This window comes from Diadema antillarum, unplaced genomic scaffold, assembly GCF_040938485.1.
Source record: "Diadema antillarum isolate AM-2024a unplaced genomic scaffold, OU_Dant_1.0 seq00000891_RagTag, whole genome shotgun sequence".
NCBI lineage: Eukaryota > Metazoa > Echinodermata > Echinoidea > Diadematoida > Diadematidae > Diadema > Diadema antillarum.
The window spans coordinates 415001-422954 of record NW_027271755.1 but is presented as its reverse complement, the minus strand read 5'-3'; positions in this window follow the sequence as shown (position 1 = coordinate 422954).

Below are 7954 nucleotides of genomic sequence, written 5' to 3'. Positions count from 1 at the left end.
TGTGTAATCTGTTTGCTTGTGGAATTTTGGCAATTTTATATTTTTAGGAGCTAAATATGAATATGTATTAGTGCTTTCATCATAGTTCCTTGATAATCACATTTCTAAAATTCAGGTTAAGGGTTACTGATTGTTTAAGTAAGATTAATTATCAATTGTTTGAATTATGTAGAAGGTACATGGTACTGAACATGGCGCAAAGTGATTGTAAATCGCTGTCGACTGTGTAAATGAGATCAAAATAGAAAATAAAGAGGAAACGCGCCCGGAAATTAATACAAGAAAGTCACAGAAAGGTGACTTAAAGACCCGTTAGCGTGGGGGAAGAGAAGGGTGTCCCGATGGAATCGATCTCCATTCGCTGCCCACCACGATTAGTGCTTGGGCAGGTCTGCTAGCTATAGCATACAATATTGCACGTCCGTCAGCGAATTTGTGCATCGAAGCGTACGCTCATCGGCGACATTCGGTTCTAGTCGAGATTCTTCGGCTGTGTGTGTACTCTCATAGAGATCAGCGATAAAGCTGTACACAATTCGTTACGGGGATTCTCGAATATATCCGAATCGGGCCAGCCTTCCCACTGTATGGTATCCCGACACTACCGGGTCTCCAAATTGCCTAACGTCGTATACAATGTAGTACAATATTGTGTACTAGAGTATGTCACTTGTGATTGGGATGAAGTCAAAGGAGATGATTGTCGTGCACTAATCTTGTGACTGAACAATTAGAATTTGAGATTTTGCGTTCATTCACCCTGTTATTATTAAAGGGCGGAGTTCATTGATGATATTTCTGTTCCTCTTACGTCAGCATGTTGAGGGGCACCCCCTTTGGATCAGCCGTTTACCAATTTCTTTCTGGGATGTGTATTGGTTTTAAAAAGGATCTACTCATTCCACGCTTTGATCAGTGTGATGGTCGATTTCCGTCGGGAATCACGATAAGAGTATCGCAGAATGCGAAATTTAGTGAAATGATCTGTCATAAATTTATACATATACACACATACAAATAATATGTATGACGTATAAATATATTCAGACGATTTAGACGCTCGTCGTAATATCCTCCATACATTGTGCATGATTTCGGTAATTATTTCTTCTAGCATTTCCAGTGTATGGACAAGATCACAAGAACGGGAAATCAAAACCTGTCCTTTAAAATTTAGGACTAGTCCTCTTATCGTCACATGGACTTTTTGCAAATTGTCATTGATGTAGAGCACCCTTCGAGGCAAATTGGTCACGAGAAACCATTTATGGATACCCAATTATTATTTCTTCAGTAATGTTAATAATCGGTATTGTGTCTCTTTTTCTTGTCTTTATCTCACAAACCGTAATCAAATTAGAGGTGTTTTTTTTTTTTTTTTTTTTTGACAGATGTTGATCGCCTCGAAACAGCTGTATCCAAATCACATGTTGATGCATATTCAGCTTTCGTATGAAAGTTTTTTTTCACATTTCTTTCACATTTGGGTCATGTTTTTTGAGGATGTTCGTTCTACGCAAAAGAAAAAATAATTATTATTATCATTGTTAAATAAAATAATGAATAAAGAAGGAAAGAAATGAATAGATAAAATAGTAAATAACACAGAATACCCGATTTCAGGATAATCGTGATGCATTTCTCAGTAAATGTGTCATCAGAGACCTATGATTTATTTGTTTTGTTTTGTCAACTTCATTATTGATGATTGCTGAAAACTGCGTCAAGGTTTTTGACTTTTACTGCTGAATTTTCCCTACATTGGGCATGAGCACGTTCGTTTTCAGCTTTGGTGTTTTCTTCCACACACAAGGTTCGATGGCTTAAATGGAAATGTTCGTATTCAATGATTGTGAATGGTCACGGTAATTTCATTTTGACCGTCATATTGAGTACTTTACAATTATTGTTAAACCTTCTATTTTTGTATGGATGGATTGATGTATATTGACCACCCGCCTCGTGGAAATTAGAGCATTGTTTGCTTGCAAATACGCCTTACAATAAAGATTATATTCTCGTCATTGATGTACTACCAAACCCTGATGTTTGACTTCGTATCCCGTGTTTCTGCGTTTATTTTGTTTAAGCTGTTTGTTGTTGCTGCTGCTGATTTGTTTTGGTTTTGGTTTTGTGTGTGTTTGTGTGTCTGTGTGTCTAAATGTGTATGTATTTGATATGAGTGTGTCTGTGTGTTTCGTAACAGCGTGGGCGTCGTATGGAAGAAAGACAAATGCAACACGCTGTAGACTTGGTAGAGCTTTTTCTGCACGTGGTCTCTGAGAATCATTCGGGCTGTCGGCGTAGGTGACTGTCAGAGCGCTCAAGGTGGCGCTATTCTATACCGGGAAACGCCGCACATGGACTATACATTTATTATGAGATACGAAGTACGTAAATGTACGATGTACTAAATAAGATAAAGGTATACAACCACGCCAATACACTGTAGAACACGAACGACTAATATCATGCTTGGATTAGCGTGTCCAAGGTGAACCTACTAATATACATAATTATATATTACATACGTGATATGGGAGAAACAGAGGGAGGGGGAGCTGTATCATATAAATATGTGCCAAACTGGATCTGCCTCACAGATAGGAAAACAATGAATGAATTCATGTCTTAATGCAAATTGGCCAGCCTCTATCTAAGGAAAATGATGATTATATTATGGTGGTGGTTACTTTTTGCCATCCCCATACTTATTAAAGATGAGCTGCTGTAGATAATGGTATAAAGACACCGGGGTGCGCAAATTGAAATTGCGCAAATGTTGTTGAAATAAAAACGAGAATAACTCAACTGTGACAAGTCTGGACACAAATTTGACATATTGATTTATAATGAACTATACTCTTAAGATCATACCATATCAGCTTAATTGAAAAGGTGATAAAATCTTCTTTCCAGGAGGACCCAGTTCCAAACACATTCACAAGATACAGCTCAGATTTACTCTTTGTATTAAATTCTGGACGGGGTTGAGTTTTGTGTTGTCATCAGGTGAAGTTTTATTTCACAATATACCCCGACATTATGCTGGCGTTGAAAGTGAATCTTCAGATTAGAGAAAGAACCCCGATCATCAAAAGGCACATAATGTAATGTACCTGTGTATTTTGAGCATGCATGGATAACTCACATCTCTTAGTTCAATGATTCTAAGTTTTTAATTTGTTTAAATTGGTGTGTAATGTATTGCAGACATGCATGGGTATTCGTACCCCCCCCCCCCTTTTTTTGGCACCCTATATAGACACAAGACATGTACGTTGTTTTAATTTGTCTGAATAAACACAATACAATACAATACAATACAATACAATACAATACAATACAATACAATACAATACAATACAATATAATACATACAAAACAATACAATACACAAGCGTCAAGTCGAAAATCACATTACACACCGGCAGTGTGAATTCCAGTTCCCAAGCGATTGTGTTATAGGTGAATAAAACTGGAGTGACTCTGTGAAGTACCTGTATGTGAACAGTGTTCGTGGCCATTGCACCTATTTAATCATTTGAGAGACACTCGCGTAATGGGGTTATAGTATAGTCTGTAGTATTCGCTGGAAATTGTAGTATAATGCATTTTATCACTGCTTGAAAGCGAATCTCAAAATAAACAAGTCTGTAGTGCTTCTTAGCAGTTATTTTCAATACCAGATGTCTTTCCTCAAGAGAGAAAAAATGAAAAAGAAAATGCCTTACTTAATTTTGTTACCTTGGGGGTAATTAAAGAAGCCAATATTGATCAAGATAATCATAAATGACAGGAATACAATAGATATTATTAGGCACTCCTTAAAACACTGTTGAGGCTCCTGTCTTTGCTTAGACATAAAGAAAGAAAGAAAAAGAAAGAAAGAAAGAAAGAAAGAAAAACGAGAATTTTTGTTTTGTGTAGAAATGTTATGGTCTCTTGTAGTGAAGCTTGCCAGGTAGAAGTACCGAATCTAGCTACGTCAGACCATGAACCCTATTGTAGGGTCTATGGTCAGATATGGTGGTTATAGTTATAGCGCCATCTACTCGAGAAATCGTGACTGTAGCTGGGCAAGGCAGTTCGAGCTTCGTGTACTTCCGAGAGATCAGATGTTGAATTACACTGTACACAGCACTGACACCGAGGGGTTTTCTGCTGAATTCCTGCCATATAATGGACATCCTTCACCCCAGTTAATTACAATGTATGCAAACTGGATCCCAAGTATACGCTGTTAATATTGAATAAGTGTTTTTAAGGACCAGGTTAAAAGAGTAGCTCGTTGCTATAAGACGTCAGGAAATTGGAATATGTTAGTAAACCGGTGAATCTATGATGTATGCATGCACAAACATATACATAATGTATAATTATGAGTATATACACACATTTTGCGTGAACGCATGGATTGCGTTTAATGGTATGAGAGTTGACATGTGCATTTAGTTAACTCTTGGTGTATGAAGATGAATACATGTAGAATGTTTGAGAGAATATCTCCTTTTCACACAGACCGTCAGCTCTCGGGCTTTTTTTTTTCTCTCTCTCTCTTTCTCTCTCTCTCTCTCGCGATATATATATATATATATATATATATATATATATATATATATATATATATATAAGTCCACGTGTTGGTACAATAATTTACAAAACAGAAGACAGCTCAAGAAATGTAGCATGCTGTCAATGTGTTCTTCAAATAAACTGTTGGGATTGACACCATGATACATTTCTTGAGTTATGTTCTATTATATATATATATATATATATATATACATATACAACATTTTTGCATATATATATATATACACATATATATGGATATATATACCTATGTATATTATGAATAATTATTTCAATGAAAACAATGAGCAAACGGGCAATCCTTTGAAAATTCAAAAGTATTATTTTATTTACTCTACTTTCATTCCGTTCAGCATTTTGCAGATAATAATGATTATTCCCTTTCAAGCACAGCAGGTCATGAAGTGCAATGAAACATTACGCTATACAGGAAAAACTTATAAATGAATTAATTTCAAACAAACAGAATGTTAGAGATTCGTGAAAATCGGACCTACTAGGTCAGGTAGCGTAGTAAATTAAAAAGTTTTTCAAGTGCTTCGTGAAATAGTTACATTAGTAAAGACCACTTTTTGTCCATTACATGGTATTGTCTCTCATTAACCAATCCAATATCTTGACTTATCACTCTCTTTATACTTGACAATATTACTTCGACGTATATGCTTGTCTAATCAAATTTCACTACTGTAGTGTTAATGCAATAACCGAGTAATGGTGAATTTTAGGGACGAGGATGGCAGTATCTGGAGTATTATTGTATAAATTTTTATTGAAGGATTTTTTTTTCAGTGCCAAAATCAAAGGAATATACCCGTGTGCTGATGATTTTTATCATCACGTCCACTAATTTGCTCTGATTGTTGATGTGACTTATATCACTTTTCAGCGAAAACATGCGACACTTTTAGATAACATTACTTTCACCCCTTTTTTAAATTTAATGAAACTCTTACTATTCTGTTGTCTAACATGGCGTGGAAAAGCACTTGAATATCTCTCACACAAGAGCGCGCGCGCACCTACCCCCCACACACACTCACACACACACACACACACACACCCACACACACACACACACACACATAATTGCAGTAGTCGATTCCAGTTAAACCAGCTGATACATTTTGTTCCTTAATTGGAATGTCTGGATTTTATGCCATCCTTTCTTTTCTGAAATCAGCCCATTAACACTCAACGAGTGCAGTCATGTCTCATTATGTAGTAATTACCTTTCAAATCGAGAACAATTACCGGCAATATGCGTATGGTTCTCTAGTTTTCGACAATAGACATATTGAAGTCAAGCACTTCCATTATCATTCGTCACATTGAGTGCTCATCAAACATGGCGGATAAATCTCTGCGTGCTGCATTGATTACCTGTTAATAGGTTTGTGTGCGAAATTTGTACACAGTTGACTCTTCGGCTCAAAAAGGGTTAAATCAATGTTTGTTCAGACGAGTCAAGTATCAAACTCAAGTCTTAAGCCGCATCTTAAGAGTAATGTATGGCGATTATTCACTTTATTACACCGAATTGATATTCAGGCTGAAAGGGAAGTTGAGCAATCTAATGGTCACGACACGTGTAGTCTTGGCGTAGCTACAAAACTCCCTGAGAAGAACATCATACATGGAACCATGTACAGGGGCGGATCCAGGAATTCTGTAAAAGGGAGGGGGGGGGGCGCAACTAATATTTCTGGTGCCACTTCCGGGTTTCATTTCATATTTTGTTCTTTTTATTTCTTTTGTTTTTAACGAAAAATAAAAGGGGGCGTGCGCCGGTTGCGCCCCCCTCTGGATCCGCCACTGATATATGGGATGGGAGGGGGTATGATTCTGTAAAGGGGAAAAAGACAATGAACATCATACTTATAATGTCATTCATCGTACAGGGTGACCCAGCATGGGCTCTTCTTTAAATTTACACGACAGTGGGTAAGTAGGAGGCGATGTGTATTATACTCGGTGATTGCCTGGAACTCACCTGCCCTGGTGTCTCTGCTTAAAGGCATAATTTACCATTTGCAGATGAAACAAAAACCCAGCATTAGTGCTTTAAAATAGTTCTAACATGTGAGTTAGGGATAGAAACAACCACTGTAAAAATTTGAATCCGTATTATCGATGTTTATAAGTATTGTTGAATACACAAAATGTGAACAATAGTTATGATAAAATGTTTCCAGACTAAACCATCTACAGTTATGGTTTATTAAGAAAAATACTGATGTCTCCTTATATCTTAGGCTTTATTGAGAAAATTTTATATGGTAGGATGTCTTGTGATACAACAGACCTACACATATGCATCAAATGTGATATCTTGATTTTTTTTTTTAATCACTGCTCCCAAAGGTAAACTGGCCCTTTCAAACCCCACAGGGTTGTTCCACATGATTTACATGTACTGAATATTGATTGTGATGTGCATAACATGAATATCCAAGAGAGGTACAATTACTATTTAAATGGGTTCAATAAGGAGAGTTTAGATACAATAGAGAAAGAATGTGACATATGCAAATGTCATTAGGTGAAGTGAACAAATAAAATGGAGAACTGTGTGTGTGTGTGTGTGTATGTGTGTGTGTATGTGTGTGTGTGTGTATAGCACATTTCTATATTATACTTCATACAAACATAACTCATTAAAGGTCCTGTTTACGTGTGGGAGCAGTAATTTTAAAAATGTTCAAGATATCACATTTGATGCATATGTGTAGGTCAGTTGTATCACAAAACATCCTACCATATGATATTTTTGCAATAAAGCCTAATATATCAGGAGATATCACTATTTTTCTCATTAAACCATAACTGTAGACGGTTTAGTCTGGAAAAATTGTTTACTATAACTATTGTTCATGTTTTGTTTAGTTAACAATACTTAACATCGATTATACTAATTTAAAATTTTACATTGGTTGTTTGTATCCCTAACTCACATTTTAGAACTACAGTTGAACCTCTCTTATCCGGCCTCCCTTTATCCGGATCTCTCTATTATACGGACACAATCTCGCCGTGATTTTTTTTTAATAATTACGGGAGGAAAGGGGGATTCCCAACTCCTTGAGAACTCCTACACAAACACACATGAATTACATATTACTTCCAACATGATTACCATACATTACATCAAATTTCCTTCCAAATTGCTTACCTTCAGACATTTTAACATCCCCAAACATCCCCAAATGTAACAATGAAAGGGTTGCAGTATACACATTACTACATGTGGTCCTACAATGGGCTACATCAGTACATGTGTATGTATAATCAATGTACATGTATAAAGCATTGAGTCTCCCGTATCCGGCCAAATCCCTTATCCCGATGAGCCCCGGTC